The 15,511-nt window shown below is 40.0% G+C and overlaps 1 long non-coding RNA gene across 1 annotated transcript in view; it reads left to right on the forward strand.

Moving 5' to 3' along the window:
* Positions 1–9,259: 9,259 nt before the first annotated feature.
* The window catches only part of LOC113131937 (uncharacterized), a 32,644-nt gene continuing 26,392 nt past the window's right edge, over positions 9,260–15,511 (forward strand). Inside the window, exon 1 of the long non-coding RNA XR_003295854.2 lies at positions 9,260–9,363. This is a non-coding gene — a long non-coding RNA (uncharacterized LOC113131937). The remainder of the gene's footprint in view (positions 9,364–15,511) is intronic.

A 15,511-nucleotide genomic window follows, 5' to 3' on the forward strand; every position in this document is an offset into this window, starting at 1 on the left:
GCACCATATCAACCAATGTGGCTAATTTAATGGGTCAAATATGGTTGGGAAGGTGCCAAAATAACAGCCGTACCAGCAGAATTTCTAACAGGGCAGAGAATCACAATGGAAAGATACAGCTTTGCTTGGCATTGTGCAGTTTTTAATCGTAATTCACTGGATATAAACCATTGCAATCCTAGAAACTTTATTTTTCTTTTTTTTTGGTAACCTTACATTTGGGAGATCTGTGTTCATCTTGTGTGTCTGTTTGTGTCCCTGTACATTTGTGTGCAAGTATGTGTTTTGCTGTGTTGGAGCTGTCATTATTCATTGACCACAGATGTAAATGGATCTAAACAATGGGACGCGCGTGCTGTGGGTAGCAATCGCCCCTGGAGAGGACAGGGCCTGCTGAAATTAATAGGCCTCCCGTGGCTAAATAAGCAATGGCAAAATAAGCCTAAATGTCCCCCAGTCGCATGACAGACAGGGCCCAAGAATCCAAACAGCAGGTAGTTATTATATGAATTGCTGGAGAGGGACATATTGCAGACCCAACATGCCACATCAAAACCATCACACTGCACTGGATGTGAGTCATTATGTGTGCGTGGTACGTTTCAGTGGAGAGAAAGCTCATTTGCTGCACAATGTGTCCTGCTATTTTTTTTTTTTTTTTTGCACCACTGTTGTAAAAAAAAAAAATCACACCTAGTTCATTCACAGCATTTAAGCCTTAACGTGAAAAGGGTAACTTTTCTAACATGCAGCTGGATTATTATTAAACTTTTGAGAAGCAAGGAGAGAGGCAAATCATGAAACATCAAACATTAAAAGAATGACTTTCTATCAGAAAATATCACATATGGGCACTCATATGCCCAAAGCACTAATGTGGAAAAAAGGCTGAAGAATATGGGTATAAATATGCTGCTTAGCTGGAAGACACACTTCTCTGAGCCATCGGCTCATTTTTAATTCTGAGAGCTGGTTCACAAAATGGTCCAACGTTTACAGCGACTGGTAGGGGGTAAATTAGTGCTCCAAGATGAATTATCATACAATTAAGGACCCCAGAATGTGCCAAAACACAAAACACACAATATGGAGGAAAGACCTACTTTCCTGTTAATTCAACAGGGACAGACCAGTGTCCCAGCCTCCCAGACTATGACTTTTTAGACTATGTACATTTGTGCATGTTCTTGACAGCCGTGCATTTTGTCTACATATCAAGTGTCAAGTGTTCAGAACTTGATAATCCTTCGGAAGACCCATTAATCCTATTGTGTGTGGTGGGATTTAGATGTCAGTTTTGTCTGATTTGTAAAGACACCATAATTCTCACGCATATAACAGTGGTGCTTGAGGTTAAAGTATCAGCTTTTCATTCATCATAACGTGTTCTTTATGCTGTTGCTGTATGCCTTTTCTTTTGGCTCCCATGTGGCGATAAAGGTGGCTGTATCTGGGAGCTGAGCAGTGTGGAGTGATGGGACTGCTGAGGTGGTCAATAATCTATTATGGCACGGAGACCTCCGCAGAGTGACAAATGTCTGTCAGAGAAATGGGCCCAAAGAGGTCAGAGCTGGGCTACTGACCTCAGCCGCCACACATCAGGTTGATGCTGACAAAGGTGAAATACTCAGTTTGATGGTAGGTGTCTGCTATTGTGTCTCTGCACACCTTTCATCAAAACAACCACATATTCATTTACCATCGCTGTCATGTCAGTAAACCTCAACATTTAACTAATAATCACTGCATGGTTCAACAAATACTGCAATCTTGCATAGTGCCAAGTAAAATGAGGCTTTTAAATTCATTGTTTCTTTTTTCAGGTGGAGTGGTTTTATGTAGATATGAATCATTTCCCTTTTTAGAAAGGAGAAGCACAAGTAGATGCTTTTTCATTGCGAGAAAGAAATTTGCAAATTAAACCTTCATACTAGTGTTGGTAAAGCCTAATATGAATTAAACAATGATTTAATTATAGTTTCTCAGGCTGTTAATGTGCTAGTTTACGTCTCACACTGTCATGACAGCATGTGCTTGGCCATTATTTCAGGTTGATGTCTGATTTGGCATGCAGTACACTGGCATACTTTTATTGTGAAAATGAAGGTGTATTTCCCCATTGTCATCAGTAAGTTTCAGTTCCATATCATATCATCTTCTATTTGAAGAAAATGGATCATTTTATTGACCTGTCCAGGGTGTACCCCTGCCTTTCAGCTAAAGAGAGCTGGGATAGGCTCCAGCAGATCCCTGTGACCCTAAATAAGAATAAGCGGGTATAGATAATGGATGGATGGGTCATTATATGTGACTTAGCAAAGTGAGATCCTGAGAATGCATTTGGTGCTGGGTATATAAAAAGTCTTTTGGAAGTCACCCTGAGAAGAGTCAGTGGTCTCTGTGTATTGGCAGCCCTGCTTCCATGTTATAATGATAGGAATGGACGTAGACCATTTAAGTATCAAATCAATAGCAAATTAAATTTTTTAGCAGTGCAAGCTACACCGGGAATCACCTGTAATTAGCCTTGGCAGACTCTGGTTACACTGCTTTCATGTCACTTTGATCCCATTGCACACACTGTTTAACTCTATGCTCACAGCAATTGCTGATTATAGTTCATATCTAATTAAATAGTGCATAGTAAGTTGTAAAAAGTCATACGTCATAAATAGGGTTTTTTTGGGGGGGTCAGTCATCATCAGCATATTTCATTGGCCATCTGTACTTCTTATATGTTCTTTGCAAGTGCAGAGAATTGTATTCAAAGCACTACCTGAAAACCTGAAGTAGGTTAAGCAGAAACACATGCGTGTAGCCTGGTGGTGTGGTTCAGAAAATGGGCTGGGACCTGATTTAGATAAAAACACGATGACCCACAGGCACTCTATAATGAATAGTGTGTCCTTCGAGCCTTTCGTTTTCCTCCAGCTTGCTACATTTGTCATCTTCATATGAATAAACAGGCCTATTTAATCTCTCTGTCCATTCATGGGATTTTGTGGCATATATACACTAACAGCAGGCTATGTGTAGCCTACAAACGTGCTTGTTTTACCCTGTTTCCATTGAGTGGTTATCACCAAAATCTCCATTGCAAATGAGCTGCAGAAAGATGCAATACCAATCCGTCATTCTCTGAATTTATGTGGAAACTTTGACAGTGTTTTGAATTAGTTCAGACCTTCCCACGTGATCAGTGTGGTAGAATGTTTTTGGAACATACAGCTCAGTAATAGGTGTAAGCACAGAAAGGCTTTAAATGTTCAGCTGAGGGTGCTAAGAGAAGCAGGAAGATGGTAGATGAGTTAATGCTGACATGTCAGTCTCACTATGCTCACTCCTTCAGCTTCTACTGTTGATCAAGTGGAAATTAAGTGCACCTGAATGACATGCCATGTTTGGAATCTGCACATTGGCTCTCCTGTTTTAATAGACTTACACCTCATTTGGCCTCTAAAGCCTGTGAAGCCTCCCATGAGATGGCCTGAGGCAAAGAGACACTCACAAATGCATGTACATACAGAAAGTCAGGGAGAGTGATGCCTATTCCAGAGGGATGGAAATAGAAAGATGCAGAGAAAGAGAAAAAGGAAAAAATGCACAAAGCAGAGACAGAAAGAAAGATCGCTTGCAGGAGAAATGTGGCGGTGAGTTAGAAAGGAGAGTGATGATGGCACAGACAGAAATGGAGACAGGAACAAACAAAAAGACAATGGTAAATAAAGGAGAAAACACAGAAAGAGCTTTTGCTGTCTATGTCGGGCAGCAACGAAAAAGCCTGATTAGGCCATTGCTGAGCAGTCAGTGAGAGAGCAAGGCTGAACAATTCAGTCCTCTTCCCCTTCATAACAACAGACCTTCCTGTCTGACCTCCTGACCTCTGTCACCGGCAATACGTGTCACAGCCGAGACGACACCCTGTCAGACCCGCCCCCTCCTTCTTCTCTCCCTCCAACCTCAAGTCAGTCAGTGCAACCTTGTCAGCTGATGATCCTCAAATTATTCACTTTTTGAACAGCAGGTGTGACAAAGGAAGATCTTATGTTTACAGTTTTACATTTGTATTTATTACTGTTGTCTGTGTTGTTCTAAAGCTCTTCACTTTTGGTACAGAGGAAGACGGAACCACTTTAACTGTTTGGTTTTGCATCATGTTGATTTATTTTATGGTTCGGACCAAATTTAAATTCAAGAATGAACTAATTCTGGTGCTGGAAAGAAACATCTGTTTGCACAAATATAAAGAATACTTGAAACAACAGGCTATACCATTCTTAATCGTGAGTATTTAGCATTGATCAAAAATAAATCATTTAGCAGCAGTGTAACTGTTAAAGTCATATTTTGAACAGGTATTACAAACATTACCTGCTTCCCAAAATGTGAGAACAAAATTTTAGATTGATCGACAAAGGTGACTCTATGTGTTCAGAGTGCAGTACTGAGCATCACCAACAGGTGGCCACTGCATATTACAAAACCTTAACAAAACAGGTCCAAAGTCTATCTCCGAAAGTGTTGCAGAAGTAGAGGCATCACTGAAAATTCCCAAATTGCATAGGATATATAGCTACACAGTTACAGTACAGTCTATTATATGTATGTATACACAGTTGCTGATTGGTTTGTTTAGTTACTGGACATGTACCAGTGTGTGCAAATCTAATCATTATTGGTTAGCTGTCAATCTTCAGAATTCATTTGTGAAATAATATTTAGGGTTGCCTACTGCTTGACAAACTTTCGAAACTATGGACTTATATTCCTGCCATTCTTACTTCAGTGTAGGAATACATGAGCTGGATTAATCAGTGGACTTTAGTTCTACAAAATGAGCCCAAGTTGTCCTTGGATGTTTGTTTTTGACCAACCCATATTACCTTTCACTATGAGATATATCATAGTGTGCAAGTTAACAAGTAAGATTCTAAATGCAACAGAAAACCTTGTCACTTTTATGTGAATCATCTCAAAATACTCTCAAAGAGGAGAGTGCAAGCCTTCAGACGAGCTATTACATTAATATATTTAAGTGCAAAAATAGTCATGTATTGCTACAAATTGTTATGCACAAATATCAGATCACCAGTATTCTTACATCTCCAGGGGTGTTTTGCTGTTTCAAATAAGTAAAGTAAGATTCTAATTCTCGACAGATAACAAACTAATGCTTGCTTATTTCCACTGGTTTGTTTTGTATTCCTTCTGTGTAGTTTGATGTAACTCCAGCAGATGGTTACAGCAGAGTTAAAAATCTGCTGCAAAATGGCATCCCTCTATCAGAAGTTAACTGTTAACAATTAAAGCGATTCTCCAGTTAAACCAGATGTAATTAGCTTTTGCCAATTTCCCCTCCCTCGTACCCTTAAAACATTCCATCTGCTGTATAGGAGCTTCTGATAGTGAACTTCACTTCTTTGAAGAGGAGCCTCTGCAGAGCTCACTCACACAGTTTCTTTTTTTTTCATCTTTTGTCTGGTGAGGGGGGGGTTTATTGTCTACATATTAAGTGAGGTTCTGTACGGGTTTCAGCAGCATCTTGACTCCCCTAAGCTGAAGAGCAGCTGAGGTTAAGTGGTCTCCTCGCTCATGGCACCCATCTTCTTCTTCCCAGTGACAGCTGGGGACCAGAGCGCGTTGCCATAGATACATTCTCCATCCCCACTTCACTGCTCATACAGATATATACTGCTTATACTGTATATCAGCTAATAGTGATTGATATTTGCTCTTTTCTGGCCCTTTAACTGTTTTCATGGGTTCACCTTTGCTTTATAATCTCCTGCCTAAGCAACAGAACTAAAAAAGCGAACAACATGAACAAACAATCTGAAAGCAGAAAACTCTTTCCTTTCATGCACTCTAAGGTTTAATTGTTATCTATTAGAAATGATTATGAAAAATGAAAAGTCAGTTTTTGGAACAGTAAAAATAAATTTCAGTCACTGTAGATGACTGCATTTCTGTTTATTTTGCTCAAATTGCAGAACTTTTCGCTTGAAGTGGAAGAATTCCAAGAGATAAACCAGTGATCGGGAAAATAATTTCAAATATTATTTTCCAATAACACACTCCACAGGGCAACTTCTTGTGTGCCAGGCGACAAAAGACAGGTCTGTTTCAGATTGAATGGACTAGAATTTGCTTGTATGTAGAAACTTCTCTGAATGATAAATTTAAGTTTGAAAATTTACAAAAACTATCCTGTAGATTCATAATTTATATTTGTCTTCAGCTGTATCAAGTCTATTTTACTTACTTTATAGTATAGAAAAGGCTAAAAAACATAAGGTGAGTGATTAGATGACTGAAAAAAAAGAGACTATCCTAAATTGTATATGCAGCATGGAGGTCATTAATATATAGAGTATTTGTAAATTCATACTTCTTATATGAAGACATGTTTTTATTACTACAACTGTATTTTACTATACTAGACTATAGTCATTCATCACTGTCAGCACTGTCTTCTTATGGGTGTACACAGGATAAGTTATAGCTGTGCTGTAAACCATGATTATATAGAGAGGGGGACTTAAATGAAACTGCGTCATGTTTTTAGGTAAAAATACTCTCAAACTAACACTGATTCACTCGCTTTTCATTGTGCCAGAAGAAAATGTTTATAAATGACTTCCTTATAGCTATTAAATAAGGTCAGATATTTAAGAATAAATATGTGTAAATTGGTGAACCTCACAGTAACAGTTCAATTGTGTCTATCATTCAGAAACTATTGAGGACAAAAGGCTACTTACTGGCCAGTCGTGGGCATAATTTGTCTTAATTCACAAATAGCAGTGTATTTTGAAAAATCTGGCTCAGAAAATTAGATTTTTTGCTAAAGTTGTGTTGTGAATTTTAATACGATCGATAATATTTTCATAAGAAAAATAACTTACATGGTTTGAGAGTTCATACTTATAAAGTACATCTATAGCAGCACCTTTGATTGAACACTTAAAAAATTTACACAGAGATATTCTAGTTAATATTATTATTATGAGTCTAAGTGAAAAATTTTACATTCTGTGTTTACTGATAAAGGTTTATAATATTTCACTGCCTGAAGATGATCAGTTCTTCATTACTGTGGGTCACCAGAGAAGGTCCCCTGCAGGTTGAGCTGGTGGATCTTGATGCCACTGTCACACCCCTGTAAGTGTGTACTGTTCACTCACTTATAGCACTGTCCTGTGTGACCAGCATCCAGGTTCAGGCTTCAAGAGCAAAAGTGTTTGGATGGGACAACGAAGAGGCCCCACCCAAGACCACAGACCAGCAGGCTGAGATTAGACGACATTTGTTCCACAATATTGCTGCCTCCTGGTTTCCTAAGGCTGGTGCGTTTGCACAGAAGGTGCAGGCAGATATTTGGGCAGCGGCCAAAGCCTTTCTTCGCTAGCAGGCCACCACACTAGAGCTGCAGGTGCTGAGAAGGACTCCCCACTGCTTCCTAGTGTGGTGTGTGACCCTACAGGCTGATGGAACAAATGCTGGTCTGGGGAAAATAAACTTATCTCATTTGGATGACAACACATAGCCTCGGGTTACTGTGTTGTCTTGCGCCAGTTTTGAGAAACAAGTCGGATGGGGTCAGTGGCTCATCTTGAGTTGTGCAGTGGAAAGAGTTGTTGTGATATACAATGGATTCAGTTTGTCTCAGGATTTGCTCTTTCTATAAATATCTGAACTTTATGGAAAAAAATCTGTGTTTTGTTGATTGTTAATGCAATAAGACATACCAAATAGACAAATGGAAATTATTTACCTTGCACTTTCAGGCTTTTCGTAGGTAACTGGGAGTGTTGAAGCTGTTCTCTGTGGTAGATGTGTGTGTGTGTGGGGGGGGGGGCTTTCTGGCTGACCTGGCCCTGACCCCTGAGGTGAACCCCATCACACATAGATGTAAGTGTGCCACCCAGCATGATGGATCACCCCTCAGATCCCTGTGATCTAACAATCACGGCCAATCATCAGGACTCTCTCTGTTACTATAATGATCTGCAATGATTCAGGCCTAGAGTATTCAGATGATGGATGAAGGCTCATGCCGGGTCCTGAGAGAGCTGGTTAGAATGTCTATTGACAGCATTGGTAGGTTGGGTAGTTGTTCACATCTTTATCATAATGAAGTGGAGATACTTAACCCTGGAGTACGTGGGGGTCTCTTGGTGCCTTAACACTGATGTTTAAGGTGACCCCCCTCAGGGACACGCCCACTCATTGGCTAACCATTTTGCCAGATGATATGCTAATTTTCTTGACCTTAGATTGAGCTGGGTTACTCCCATGTCTACTGAAAAAAAGAGGATGATGAACTCAGCACAGCATATAAAGGACTGAGATTTTATTTACGTGCGTTTAATTTGAATCTCATGTTTATGGTCATTTGTGAGGATATGCTGTTATCATTTTTCTTGAGTCATCAGGGACAAATCCATTCTTTGGCACAAATCCTGCACTGTAACAAAACAAATGCAATGATTTTCAGTACAATCCTTTCTAATATATACAGAGGATCAAAGAAATACAAATACTAATGTATACAACATGAGCCCCACTTTCATGGAAAAAGCATTTTTGCGGTAATAAAATGTTTGAAGCTAGGTTCTGTACTGTATTTCTGTATAATACATGCAGTGTCTATGTCTGGCCCAGGATTTGGGTAAAGGCTGTCACAAGCTCACATGAGTGCATGCATCAGAGAGCAGGGGTACTCATCCAAACCCCACCCAAAAACCCAGTCCCCTGGTGCAGGGAATTACTGGGCCTCTCCCAGCTCCCGGTAACCCCTTCATTATCCACACACCAATGGGTCCGGATCAGATTCAGCCCTTCTGCAGGGGGGAAAGAAATGGAAATTGGGAGGTAGGGGCTGCAGACCCTGCATCTGAACAATGCCTCAATGTTTTCAGAAATGGCCTCATGGATAGGAAGTGATAGGGTTCGGTTGTGCTTGGTCTAGAGCAGGCTTCCTTGTTTTTCTTTGGTCATTTGTGAGGATATGCTGAAATAGTTCCTCTGGATCTGTGGTTATTTAATTATTACTTGCTTAATTAGCAGCATTGCTTCACAGAAGAATAATTATTTTATGCAATGTTTAACTTTTTCTATGAATCCTGTGTTCTGTGCTCAGCTTTCTCCCTGTCTCCATCTTTTTCTCTCTCTCTGTCCTCTATTCATTTTTAAATTAACCTCCTAATAGACCTCATCTGTCCAAAGAGAGCCTATTAACTAAAGCCCTACTCTCATCCAGGGCCCCTGCCACAGAGAGCTGCAGACCCCACCCACGTGAACCTGTCCCTTACTGCCCATCAAATAAGAAGAACAGAAATCAAATGTGGAGGAAACAAAGAGGTAACAAAAGGATTTTATTATATATAGTTAATTACCTACTGGCCCTTTCTTTTTCTGGCTCTCTAATTCCTGAAGAATTAGAGAGCTTTAATTGCTTTATCACCTGGGCCTTGTGAGCACATCAGCTCAGCAATCAGCCTGATTTGTTTTAAATGAGCTGCCATGGGATGGGGCGGAAGCTTGATACTCTCTATCTGCCCTCCAGCACCTATAGGTGAGATGGTGGACTGGAGGGGTGTGGAGTATGTCTGGGAGGTTCCTGAATAGTAAATTGAATGTCTGTAAATGAATGGAAATCAACAGTGTCAGTCCCTGAAGCTCCCCAACATTTTCTGCTGGACAAAACAAGCCTCAAGAAACATTGTGATAAAAGGGCTTTTTTTTTTTTTTTTTTTTAAACAGAGGTTTCAAAACCCTAACATACTAAGTCCCCCAGGATGTGGCGGTAGCTTTGGGATTTGAACACCAGTGTTACTGAAGCAATTAGCATATTTCTGTATTAAAGGAGGGGAGCGTGACAGTGTTTTCCAGGATGTCAGTATGTATCATTAAAAGGCATATTTTAATTAGGGACATGTTAGTTCGTTACACTAAATGGATTAACATTGCTTGTCAAGGGTAGAGATATGTTTTACATTTAGGTCCACTGGGGAACAAGGTCTCAATTTAACAAGACATCTTAAGTTGAGATGGGTCTTGTTAGTGGGGACTCAGAAATGGCACTTAGACAGTTTAATATTTTGAAAGATGCTGTATCACAGGGCTGCTGTTTGTGCGTAACTGAGTGTAAGAAGTCAATTATTATATTGCAATAGTCTGCGGGCTGTGATCTGGAAACAGTGTGCTCAAAGGGCAGACACTTTGCTATCATTTGCAATATAAATTACTAGCACAAGACAAACTTCAACTCAAATTGATTTGGTTTTACATTATAATTTGTAAGACAAACGTATCTTTCTCAAAACATATTCTTCCCTTTCAAAGTTCATGAAGAGAGATTTAAAAGTGAGGTGCTTGACGGTACAGTTTGTAAAGATGCAGCGATGTTCTGCATGACCGTTTTGGATCAGAGTGGTTATCTCTCCTATTGAGCTGTTCTCACCTCTGTCTTCTCTCATTATGGGCTGGACAACAAGAATTTCCCTCCATTAAATCAAAACCCAATCACAGGGTCAGACATCACAGAACTCCTAACAAGCTAAAATGCAGAAAAGAAAAAAGAAAGAAAAACAAGACAAGCATCTCCTGAATGTCATAGATGCCTGAGAATTGATTTCTTCCCTGTTAGTGGGAGAAAATGGGTGAGAAACTACTGCTTAGCCAGAGGTTCTGCGAAATTAGATTCACGTAGTGTGTGTGCAGTCAGCAATCAGTCAGCAAAGTGAACTTCTACTGGTTGTGAAGTAAGCACATATTCATATAAATTGGCTTTTTTCTGCTGTGAATGAAATAATCCCCCACCTGACCACAGTGGATAGCTCTACATACATTTAGACAAGTTGTTTCCATCCATACATGAATAATGGCTTGTGTTAGAGAATGTATTTTCAGTTTTTATAAAGAGCACGTCGAAGGATTTTGAGACCATCAGAATAGTTACTGGAATGTGAACGCTACAGCTGTGTTTTTACATTTCTTACACACCTGCTGTGCTAATAACACCCCTGCAAGGATTATATCCAAGAGGATTAGCAGCCTAGAGGTGAAAAAAATAAAACAAAAAAAAAATCCCTGAATTCTTAACATGTAGTCCACAGATTCATGAAGTTCCCAGTGAAAAGATGAGACTATTTCATGTAGATATGATGACTGATACATTCTGGTGCATGCTGACAAAGATGAAGCATTTTAGAATCAGAAAATATATGCATTCAGAACATACAATTCTTACTGTGCTGTGACATGAGTAGTAGATTATCTTCAGTAGACTATCATCACTTGCCAGTTCTGACTGTCACTTAGTCCTGTCTAGGTGAAATGTCCTGCCCTACTTTGCCAGTTCTTGATTAAAATGTTGACTTTTTGCTGGGTAATAACCTGATTAATGTAATTGAATGTAAAAGGGCGTAGCTCAGCAGCGCTGCTGATCACTGGAGATGGATTAGGAGAGAAGGCTTTCAAATTGAATACAGTTCTCCCTCCTCAGCTTGTTAATTGTGCCGTTTACCACTACCTGAGTCAGTGACCACTGCTATTTAGTCTCTCTAATGATGATGCACAGTCCGACCCAACCACAGATAATTAAAAAAGCCTTCCACCGCACCCACCCCCCCCATCCTCTCTCTGTCTTAAGTTTGGTGTTGCATTGACAAGCCGCACTATGGCTAGATATTGAGCTGTCCGCTTCGCAGACTCTTGGCTGCAGGATCACATAGCCTTCTAAATGCTGTTGTGTTGTGTTTTCTCGAAAGAAAGTTAGGTTGCTGTTTGGCTGTGATTGACGGCAGAAAAGCCTGAGGTTTCATCAAGTTCTTCCTGTCAAAATGGTTTCCCCTCTCTGTCTCTCTCTAGGTAAAACAACCACTTGTGTGTTATTTTTAATTCTAGCATGGAAAGAAGAAGAATTGTAATTTCGCTAAGCTTCAGAAATCATTGCTTTCCAGTTGGATGTCTTTAAGAAATTGAGGTTTATTAAATCCCCTTAATACATTTGACTCCAGTTGGAGAAATCAGTCAGATTTTCCAACTTTCATCAAAGAAAATAGTTAACAGGTCTGTATTACACAGGGTCAAGTGTTTTTTGTATGACTTTTATTTTGCAGTATGGTGTAGAGGCTCACACACAGTCTGTAAACTTGACAGGTTGTGTCTGAAACGTCACAACCAACACGCTGACATGGACATTTATTGTTGTATTATAAGAAGTCTACATAATGTCACTGCCCAGGCAGTCAGAATAAGTACAAAGTCTATTCATCTCTTTACGTTGCTGGTCAATTTTGGGTTTTTGGTCTATTTTTAAGTTTTTTTTTCTAAAAGAACACGGTCGACTAATCTTTTCAGCTCAGCTACAAGCTATTGTGTCATATACTATGATGAGGAGATCCATGACAATGATACTCTACTCTAACAATGATACTCTACTCTAACTTTCTATTTTTGGCAAATAATGAAATTACTGCCTCAACTATGTAGTATTTCCACAGGTGTTAAGGTCTGGATTTAAAAAAAACAACAACTAGGAAAGGGAGAGTTTAGTCAGTGTTACGCTCACTTTAACATAACTTCTGGATCTGCACACTAATAAACATAGAGGCAACTATATTTAATTAAGTTAATTTCCTATTTTTCCTATTTACATAAAGTTCAAAACTATTGATGCTTTATGTCTTTTGCCCACATTTGTTTTGATTAACAAAAAAACTGGATAGTATATAAGTGCATAAGAAATTATACAACATGTTCTTGTTAAACATATTGATTCCTACAAGAAAGTTATACTTTCTCAATCAATTTATATCATATCAAATTTGAATTAATCTTTTTAAATATACCCTGTTGAGCACTGGGATGAGGAGCGTTTTAAAGAGGTCTGACAGGAGGAAAAAAGCAGTCTGCGAATTTACACAGCTTGCAGTCTTGAGCAAGTGCTGAAATAATTAGGGGAGAGAAATCTTTGGCTTGTGCAAACTTCCTTTCACCATTGCAGAACAAAATAATAAAGAGAATGTGTGTGAGACAAAGGCAAGAGACCCCCATGGTGCCTGGGTCTCTGCTTCCTGTCATGAGTATTCCTGCGGGGTTTCACATGACAAAACGCAGAAAGTTGTTTTGTCCCCGTGCCTGTCACGATACACCCTCGTAACCGCAGCTGTGTGTTTGCGTGCATATGTGTGTTTTGTTGTGCACTTGCGTATGTGTGTGTGTTTGAGAATGTGCTTTTCTTTTTGTTTTTTTTTGTTTTTTTTTTGTGCTGGCATGTTGTCTCGCTGTCTTCCCTGTCAGCTCATAGCCTGGCACCTGCTCTCATGTTCCTAATTAGTCTAATTTATTTAATTATATTCTACAGTACATCCCCTCTCTCTTCATATGCAATCTCTTTCTGTGGGTTTCACTCCTTTCCTTCTACGTATCTAATTCCTCACACTGTATATGAGAACATAAATCCTCATGTAGTGCTAGAATTGGAGATGGATTAGAAGCAGAGAAGGTTGTGTTAAAGATATAGTAGCTGTTGCGCTGCCCTCCAGTTGAATCAAGCTGTTTTAAAATGCAAAACATGATAGCCTTTGAAAAAAACAAGCTTCCTTTAGTTGACCATATCGTTAAACTTTCAAAAGCTGCACTTTGTAACTTTGAAGCTAAGTGAGTGTTTTTGCTGTGTGAGACATGCTGACAACTAGCTGACTCACAGACACAGACTCTTCAGTAAGCTGCAGGAAAACAAGTTTCAAGCATGGTGAATGAACAGAAATCAGGAAAGCACTTTACCTGTGACAGTGGGCCTAAGCACCTCTTTCTTCTCTGTTAGCTTTTCTGTTCCATTTGTCAGGTTCACTTGGCTTGTGTGCCAGTGGTGTCTATTAGGTGTGTTTTCACAGTAAAGAGGTGAAAGAAACAGGAGAAAAAACTGAGTTTGTTTCTCTCTGACAAATTACTCATCATTTGGCCATGAGATAGTAAAGAATATATAGATTTGGTTTTGAATTTGTTCAAATAGCCAGCACCACAATATCTGAAACCAAAAACACTTTCTGAAATCAACTATTATGCACAAGGCGTGATAATTCTTTAAAACCTTGTGACACAGAGAAGGGGGCATCCAAGGTACACGAGCCCATCAAAGAACGACAGTGGAAACAGAGTTGGATTTCACTTCCTGATGTCAGAGGAGAGTGACAGCCAGTCGCAGGCAGCCTCCCAGCTGCCCCTCATCCCGTGTTTTCCACTAGAGGATCCTGGGCTTAAAGAAAAGATGCAGTTAATAATTCAGAGCCTTGTAAACACCACCCAACACTGCCACAAAAGGCAAGATCAAACTTTTGGCAAAGCCAGAGCTGCAGCAGGCTGATAGTGTTTCCCAGAGTAGCTTGCTGTACGTTGACCATATGGACATCATAATCACCCGTGGGATGAATCAGCGGATTCTTGATCTGGAGCCCAAAATCACACGACACCTTAATTAGCTGTTGTTGATATCGCCCTTCACAGTGCTAATTTGTCACCGCCAGCAAAACAGCTTCTGGCAAACACAGTTCTGTTGAATCTTGTTGACACTGTTGAGAAAACAGAGATGGAGCATTTGAGGTGACAAATATCTGAATTACGTCACTAAAATCCCCCTTGACAGGTACCTCTGCTTGGCAACACATTTCCTTCCAACAAAGATTTCACTCTGAATCATGTTACATACAAACAGTCAATTATGAGGAAATATGAGTTTGTCAGTCGTGAGTTTGTCCCGGTTATTTCCTAAATAAGAAATGCAGCCATCATTAAATTATTTGGGACTGTGTTTATTCCCAGTGACATGCAGTTCCCAGTAAGGTGTAAATAATTGCTGCCCTCCTCAGGAGGTGTACCTACCATGAAGCAGCAAGTTGAAAAGGTCAGACGTGTTCTGCATGCCAGCTCTAAAGTGGTTTATTAGCATCCCAACGACATATTCAGGAGATCTTCTAAGACATAATTACCTGGATAAGGTACAGATGAATACTGTATTTGGGGTTGAAGGCAGGGCTGGTTGGATATTGGCTTTGTCTCCATTAACCTGGAGCACCGTGTTAAAGGATCTGTTTGTGGAGAGAAAATGACAGGGAGTCGGGCTGACGGGGCTGGACTGAGACAGTTAAAGGCCCCTTGCTGCATAGGATAATTAATAAATAAAATACCAGGGGAGCCCCTGCCATGCCTTCGTCTATGACAGGGGCTGTCTCCAGTGCGCTAAAGCATTAAATGACCAATTTCTGTCAGACTAACTTCTACCACGCTCTCTCTCCCGCTCCCTTTCTTTCTCTCTCTCTTTTGCTTGCCCTCTCGTCTCCACTACACTCTCACCCCTCTCTCCCTCATTCCCTCCCTCGCTTCCTCGTTTTCTGAAGTGGGGCTACTTTGCTCTCTTTGCACTGAGTTTTTCAGCGACTGATGGCTCTAGTTCATTTCTGCTGAATTAATTGGTCCCTGAATGAATTCTGTTGACAGGGCAATT

This window comes from Mastacembelus armatus, chromosome 15 (assembly GCF_900324485.2).
Source record: "Mastacembelus armatus chromosome 15, fMasArm1.2, whole genome shotgun sequence".
In the NCBI taxonomy this organism is placed as follows: domain Eukaryota; kingdom Metazoa; phylum Chordata; class Actinopteri; order Synbranchiformes; family Mastacembelidae; genus Mastacembelus; species Mastacembelus armatus.